The 7,865-nt window shown below is 47.1% G+C and overlaps 1 pseudogene; it reads right to left on the bottom strand.

The window, feature by feature from the left end:
* Window positions 1-7,436: 7,436 nt before the first annotated feature.
* LOC136654805 (5S ribosomal RNA) lies at window positions 7,437-7,553 on the bottom strand (annotated as a pseudogene).
* Between the last annotated feature and the right edge of the window lie 312 nt (window positions 7,554-7,865).

Here is a 7,865-nt window from a genome sequence, read left to right as displayed (position 1 = left end):
TGGCCCTGAGAGCAGGAGGAGGGGTAGCTTATATTGAGCCGTGTGGCACTTACAGCTCCAACCCCCTGGCTCTGCTACTGGCAGTGTGGCTCAGTGTTATTGCAGATGGAGGGCTGAGCAAGAAGGAGAGTTGCCTAAGGGCACCCAGTGGGTCTGTGGTCTAAGCAGGGTTTAGAAGGCTGGTCGTCCAATTCCTACTTTGTTACCTGAACAACACCAGAATAACACTGAGCTGGATTGGCAGATCAGACCAGACTAGACAATGCTCTTGGCCAATTGTTCCCCTGAGCATGATGAGGGAGTAAGAGCATGTCTTCCCTCCCTGTCTACCCGGCAAGTCCTCCGGTCTATCAGCTGACATCCACGTGGGTGTTCTATTCAGCCTATGAAAAAGGTGGTATATAAATACTATAACAAAATATAAATAAATATTAAAATAAAGCAAATACAGGTGTGCACTGCTTTACGACCTTCTGGCTTACGCTAGGATGGCATAACCAACGACCTCATGTGGTCACGTCAGGGGCGCACACCCCAACCCTCTGAAAACAAGGGAAGCGCCACTCCCCTCCCCTCTGGAGGGTTGTCTGAGCCTTCCAGAGACAGTGCATGTCCACGCACTGCCTCTGCAAGATTCAGACTGAGGGAAATCGAACAATTTGCTCTCGTACAATTTCCAGTTTCCTCCATGAAACCAGAAGTCATGCAAGAGATGCAATTTCCCAAAGTCTGAGCTCCGCAGAGGCAGAACTCTGGGAAGCTCTGATGACCCTCTAGAGGAGAGGGAAGCGGCATATCCCCTTTCCTGCGGAGGGTCTGGGTTGCATCAAGCTCCACTTGACAACAAGGATTGCGGTCCCGATCCCTGTCGTTATGCAGCACACGACTGTACACATAGGCACAGATTGTGTGCAGTGGTGTCACTAGGGCTGCTGTCATCCAGTGTGTCAATGGTGTAACCACATGGCCCTGCCCCTTCCAATCTCACTCCAGCCTAGCCTCTTGCGAGAACGGGATCAGCTTTGCAGACCAGCCGCTTACCACAGTATTCCCAGGCCAGCCACCACAGCACCTCCAGACTGGTCGGCTAAACATGAACCACCCACTTGCTGCAGCACTCCTGGGCCAGCTGCCCAGGTGCAAGTCATTTTGGTGTCCCTCCTGGTGGTGTCACCTGGTGCAGTCTGACCCCCTGCACACCCCTGGGGATACCACAGATTGCAGAGTAAATCCCAAATTTTAATTGGGCTATTGACCTTGCAGTCTGGGGATATGCACATGCCCCCATTTCAGCATTATACCTAAGCATGGATATCCATTGGTATGAGAAGTGGGACAGTTTGGAGCATAGCAGTTGAAAATCATTCTGCTGGCAGAGGAAGAGGGACAATTTGTTACTACAGACAGTTGCCCTAAAACCTACAGACAGTTGCCGCAGAACCTGAGTCTCCCAGAAGCCAGAAGTGGCATCCCATGAGGCAAAGACTGTAGAAAAGACCATAGAGGTCAGTGTGCAGTCAGGGAAAGACATTGAAAATGGCTGATCTAGGGCAAGAGTGAGGCCCGGGAGTGACCCAAAAAAAGAGCATGTGCACACACAAATAAGGACAGAAAATATGGGGGTTTCATATATCAGATGTCAAGCTATTGTGGAAAGGATTCCCAAAGGGCAGAAACTTTAAAAAGCATTGCTTTTGGATAATGACCACCTCTAAAAATCTAACTACAGTGGCTGTTAAAAAGTTGAATTTACCCTTTTCTTTTCCCCCTGTTACACGTATATAGCCAATGCCTAAAGGCTGTCAACTGGATAAGATGAAACATCAAAAAAGGTGAATAATTTTAAAATAAGTGGCCGGTCATCATTAATTCATTTTGTGCTCATTACAGTGCCATTAATCATGATTTATGCATTGGGTACTAGTATGGAGCTCCACTGAAACTCTGGCTTGCCTCTAATTTTATTTCAAGAAAAAATAATTGGATTGCTTAAAACTTGACCTCCCCTGCCTTGTTCCTTAGTCTTTCAGAAGTGATGGCAATGGGGGAAATGAATCATTTTAGAGACTGGCAAATGGGATGCAGTGCCCCCAGCGTTCTAGCTTTTATGCTCAATCTAGGACAGGACGAAGCAGAAGTCAGAGGCAGGCTATATTAAATGAGGTGATGGTGGTCCAGTTTATGTCAAGAGGAGACTTAGATTGTAAAGCCACTGTTGAACAGGCCCACACTGCCCAAGCTGGTCACAAAATGCTGCCTTTATACCCATCCCATTAGCAAGTTCCTACCTGCTCCCTCCTCTGGTTGACTGGGAGGGAGCTGAGCCAAGCCACAGAGCCTCCTGCCCCTTTGCCATACTTCCACCTTTGGCTGCCCTGGGCACGGCCTCCTCCCTTTACCTGGGTCCTGTTTGAAATGACATGGAACAGTAGCATGTAGGAGAAAGGTTAGGAAGTTCCACCCCTCCATCTCCTGGCCTACTTGGCTGCTTCCTCAAGCAGCCTATGGGCAAGGAACCAAAGAGGCAGAGTGGAAGTGGCTGCGATAGAATGAAGTTGGAGGCTTCCACTGCCCGGATCATCTTCCTGCTCACTTTGAGCAATTGGGAAGGGAATCCCTTCGGGAACAGACAAAGGGAAAGTCATCTCTTAAAACCTGTTGACCTAAAAATAAGGTTGGAACTGAATGATTTTAAAAGAGTCATTCAAAGCAAACGTTGAGATTCTTTCCAGAGTTAAACATCCAAGAACATTCAGAGGAAGCCAAATAGTATTTGGTAAGAAAGGAAATTTTTTCAGGAGGAGATCTGCATGTCTCTGCATCACAAATAACACCTCACGTGCACCTGAGAGGTTATCTCAGGAATGGTTTCCACCTTGGGGTCTTCCCTCTTCTCCCCTAACTTTTTGAAGGTACACTTCAGCCCGTCTCGGGACACACAACTGCCCCTTGGTCTGCAGAGCTTGGTCATCGTTGGGCTAAATCCACACGTGTTGATGCCACCGAAGATTTCCTTCAGAGGAACTCTTGAGTCTCCGAGGAAGCATTTGGTAGCTTTCATTCTCACTCCCTTTCCCCCTTTTATGTGTCTATGATGCTGATATAATAAATAACCTGCTGCCATCAGGCATCAGGGCTGGAACTCTTGAATGCCACTGCAGGTGTCGTCATAGCATATAGCATTCTGCCATATAGCAGAATGACTGAGGCTGTCTCTTTCCTGGACTAAAATGCAGGGTTACATTTAATACTTGACACAGTTACATCAACTCCAGTTGCTTGGGGTTTGAGGCTACAGTTCCTTTGCTTTCTCTTTTAATGAAACCCGAGATGCCAGGGAGAGCACAGGAGAGAGATTTCCTTTGATAGCTGTTAAAATCCCTCACCCTTTTCCCCTTGCAACATTATAGGCAGTAAGCCATCCTTCCTTGGCCTGTTGGTATGTATGACCCTCACCTAACGACTACTGTACATGGATTTTTGACAAGTGCCGATCATTTGTCGGCTGCATTTGATCAGGGAGGATTGGTGAAAGGAATTTTTGTACCCTAATTAAAGCCTAATGTTCTTTCTCTGATCTTCTCAGATTTGAGAAGAAAAGAAGAAAGAGGAATAGGGCAAAAGTGAACTGGGGGGGGGGAACATGCACATCAAGATGAGAAGGCTGCTTTCCATGAAAGGGAAGTCACAAAAATACTAACTTCTGCCCAATCCTAACTTCTGCCAACATCAATGCAGCCAAAAAGGCTTGTGGTGGGGAGGCAACCTGAAGGCAAACTGGAGGTAAATAAAAAAACATTTTACCTCCAGGTAAGGCTGCATTGAGGCTGCCTATGGGTCTCCTCAGACATATGCCACCTATTTTGGTGGTGTATGTCCTGAGGAGAGGAAAGGGGTGGGGAGGTTCACAAAAGAGGGGATAAGATCCGCCACGCACCATTGCCACCAGATCTGCCCCTTCCCACCTCTTCCTTGGTCCCTGGTTCCACCTCCTTCCATGCCCAGAAACACCCTCAACCCCGACCCTACTCTCAATTCACAGGTGCCAGCGGACAGTGGTTTCTCTGCCAGCCTGCATGCATGGCCACCAGCCGTTGCACTCGCTGATGGAATGTCACTTCCACCTGCAGAACATCCATTCCTCTGATGGGCAGGGGGGATAGGAGCTGTTAATATAATGAGCTGTTAATATACCAATGTCAGTGCTGAGGAATTCCAAGCAGGGACCAGACTTAAAAAGAAGATGCATCCCATGTTCAGTCAACCCCAGACACCTTTGAGTCCGGGGCTAACTCAGAATGAACTTGTCCCAGCCATTTTTAACCTTTCACTTTTTGTCTAGCAAAAAAATCTTTACTTTGTAAAGAGGGAAGGGCTAATTGCAGGTATCTTACTTTAAGCGGATATTGCATCCTGATTAGGGGCATCTCATTTCCTGCCAGGGTCATGGGGTTTGTACTTTTCCACACAGTGAAAACTACAAACCCCAGAAGGAAATGACCTCAAAATTATCATTTTCTGCTTAAGTCAAATAGGTGCCTGTCTATGAGGCTTCTGACAGTCACTCGTCTATGAACTCTCCCTCCCACTTGGTATCTTCTGTCCCTTTCACAAAAGCAAGGAGGTGTTTTTTTGCTAGCAGTGGGGGCCAGTGCCAAACCCTTTTGAGTTTAAGGGCCTAATCCTACCCAATTTTCCAGTGCCTGTGCAAGTATGCCAATGAGGCATGCGCTGCATCCTGTGGTGTGGAGACAGTCACAGATGCCTCCTCAATGTGTGGGGACATTTGTTCCCTTACCTCAGGGCTGCATTGTGGCTGCACTGGGGCTGGAAAGTTGGATAGGACTGGGACCTAAGTCACTCCTTTGAATGCTTGAAAAGAACCTTCTAGGTCAGGTGCCATCTCCACCAGGAAAAACATTGATCCCTACAAACCGCAGTACTCCAGATTGTGGTGGCTTAGTGAGGGCTCCAAATTGTAAAATTCCCACCTAAAGCAGACCCACCAGATTTGTGCCACTGGCCTTTTCATGAGGACAATGAGAACTCTCCCTTCATGAGACCTTTGGACTGCAAGTAACTAGATAAAGGATTAATCCTACTTCATCTTCTTAAATGGATTGCTTTGTTGGTTTATAAAGCATCTAAAACTGCTAAGTGACATACCAAAAAAATAGAGGCAAATATTCTGTTGCTATTTAATGTTGTGTTGAATTGTATTGCATATTGTTAGCTGCTTTGAGGGAACGGTCGGTCAAGAAGTGGTGTACAAAGTGAGTAAATGGATGAATAAGTAAAACAGTTGAAGTGAACCGTCAGAGGAAAGTATTTGCCTGGTGAATTCTGCCCACAAATTCTCTGCACTCTGATCATCACCTGCCCTTAGTAGGATGACAAACGATGCCTTGACTTCTATTGACTGCGAAGAGACCACCAGGGTCAGAGGCAAGGAGATTCGGCAAGTCCAGCCATCCAAGAGAAGGCAGTCACACCTCATTAGTAAGCATGCAGGTAGGGGAGACTTTAGATTTGTTTCCGGCCCCTTTGCAAAAGGTGCCCTGACAGCTTGAGTTATGTTGACAGGTTCCCCTCAAAGGAAAGGAGTGTGTCACGCAGGAGAGATGAAACATGTTTCACTGTCACCCTCCACACAGAATAAATGAATGGCCTAGAATCTTTCCATCAGTGACATTCCCATTGGGGGGGGGGGGAGAAGGAGACTTGGGTTTGATGTTATAAATCACCATAATTTGTTACAATTTCCAAAGACAAATATGACAGGGTGGAATTACTTTGCGATGCTGAGACAGTCATTTGCAGGAGCCATAAAGTGCCAGTATAAATCTAAGGATGAGATATATTTAATCTGAGGAAACAGAGCACAATATCCCCTCGCTATCTTGTGTTTACAAAGAACTTAGCTGTACTGATGTCATGTTATTACCAGCCGCTTCTTCTGTAGCATTCTTTCCAGTCAAGTCTCTTTTTATACAAAGTGTTATAGCAGCTTCTAGAGAAGGGGGCAGCAACCTATGGCCTGCGCACCAGCTCATCCAGCCCATAGTCGGATGTTGGGGGGGCAGGCAGAGGACAAAATCTAAATTCCATGGGGATTACTTCTTGCTCAAGCCATGTTGAACGGAACAGAGACAGTCTCTAATCTCAAATGCCTTCACGCAGCCTGAGGAAGATGACTGAGCTCATGGATTAAGGCAAAAGTTCCCAAACTCTCAGGGAGAATTTGGGTCTCTGTAAGTCCCCATAAGTGGGATGCGGTGGCTCCGTGGGTTAAACCGCTGAGTTGATGAGCCTGTTGACCACAAGGTTGGCAGTTCGAATCCGCGTGGCAGGTTGAGCTCCTGTTGCTTGTCCCAGCTGCTGTCAAGCTAGCAGTTTGAAAAAATGTAAAAATGCAAGTAGATAAATAGGTACCACCTTGGTGGGAAGGTAACGGCATTCCGTGCATATGGAACTCCATAACTGCATATGGAGAACCAGTCATGCCAGCCACATGACCATGGAAACTGTGTATGAACAACGCTCTCTCTTCGGCTTAGAAATGGAGATGAGCACTGCCCCTTGAGTCAGAAACGACTAGGCTTAATGCCAGCAGAACGTTACCTTTATCTATAAGTCCTTGCGAGGGCAGAGTGACAGCGGCAATGGAACCTCCATGATTGCACCACTGCCAGGCAAAAAACGTCTTTTAAAAAACTTACTAGGGGTCACTCTGCCTCCCCAGAGGGTGCAGGGAGCTCGCGGCCCCTGCTGTAGACTTCCCCACACTTCAGAACTGAGGCAGATCGCAACCCACTTCTGGTTTTCATCCAAAAACTATCATGATCACAATCATGGAGGTCCTGTTGCCCCACCCCTTAAAGGGGCAGCAACAGGGCTTCCTTTGGTGGGGCATAATGATGCCCCGGTTTGGGAACCTCTGGATTAAGGGGAGTAAGTTGCTCTATACTGCTGGGTGACATTGGCTGAGCACACATTGGGCACTTTTCTGGGCACAGTTTGAAGAGTAAATCCTGTGGTGCATGTGCATATGGAGAACTATTAAGTCTGAGGTGCAGAAGGAGAATGTCATGATAGTACACATGGGGAGGGCGGTGTCAACCACCATCCTTTGTCTGTGCCTCTTACTACTAGGAAGTGCATGGTAGGAATGGTCCTGTGGTAGAGGGGAAGGGAGTGGGCGAAATACCAACAGATCCTTGTGGCATGTGCTGCTTGGAAAGGTAGTAAAATGGCTGTCGGATGGCCAAGACTACCAAGGAGTGTGTGGGGATCTCACACATTTATTGCAAGTCCCTAGCCACTTCTTGGATGACGGTCTAGTGCCATCAGGCCTGCCTCACTCTCCCTCCCCCTCCCCCTCATGCGCAACTACATTGGTTGGTTGGCAGCTTTCAGTCTCGAAAGACTATGGTGTAAGCCTGCAGCACCCGGTATTCCCAGGCGGTCTCCCATCCAAGTACTAACCAGACCTGACCCTGCTTAGTTTCTGAGATCAGACAAGATCAGGCATGTGCAGGGTAACAGTTGCTGTCATAATCCCTATGCAAAATTAAAGGTTGCTGACCCCTGTTCTAGAGGATTCTTACAGCTGCCCCATTTGGAAGGAGAGACAAATGAAGACTCATACATTGATGATGTCTCCAACAGAGGAGGTCAGAGAATTTTGATAAAAGAAATATATTTCAGTTCCCTTCAGATGTATTTCAGAGGATGGAGTGGGGCAGAGTAGGTAGCTACATGTTCTCTAACAAAAGAGCACTTGTTTAAGCATTTTTTTCCTGAATTTCTGTGCTCAAAAGGACTCCCAACAACATAATTGAGAATTGTAATAAAAAATGATCAAA

Source organism: Tiliqua scincoides, chromosome 5 (assembly GCF_035046505.1).
Source record: "Tiliqua scincoides isolate rTilSci1 chromosome 5, rTilSci1.hap2, whole genome shotgun sequence".
Classification (NCBI taxonomy): Eukaryota; Metazoa; Chordata; class Lepidosauria; order Squamata; family Scincidae; genus Tiliqua; species Tiliqua scincoides.
The sequence above is the reverse complement of the archived record's forward strand: the minus strand, read 5'-3'. Positions and strand labels throughout refer to the sequence as shown.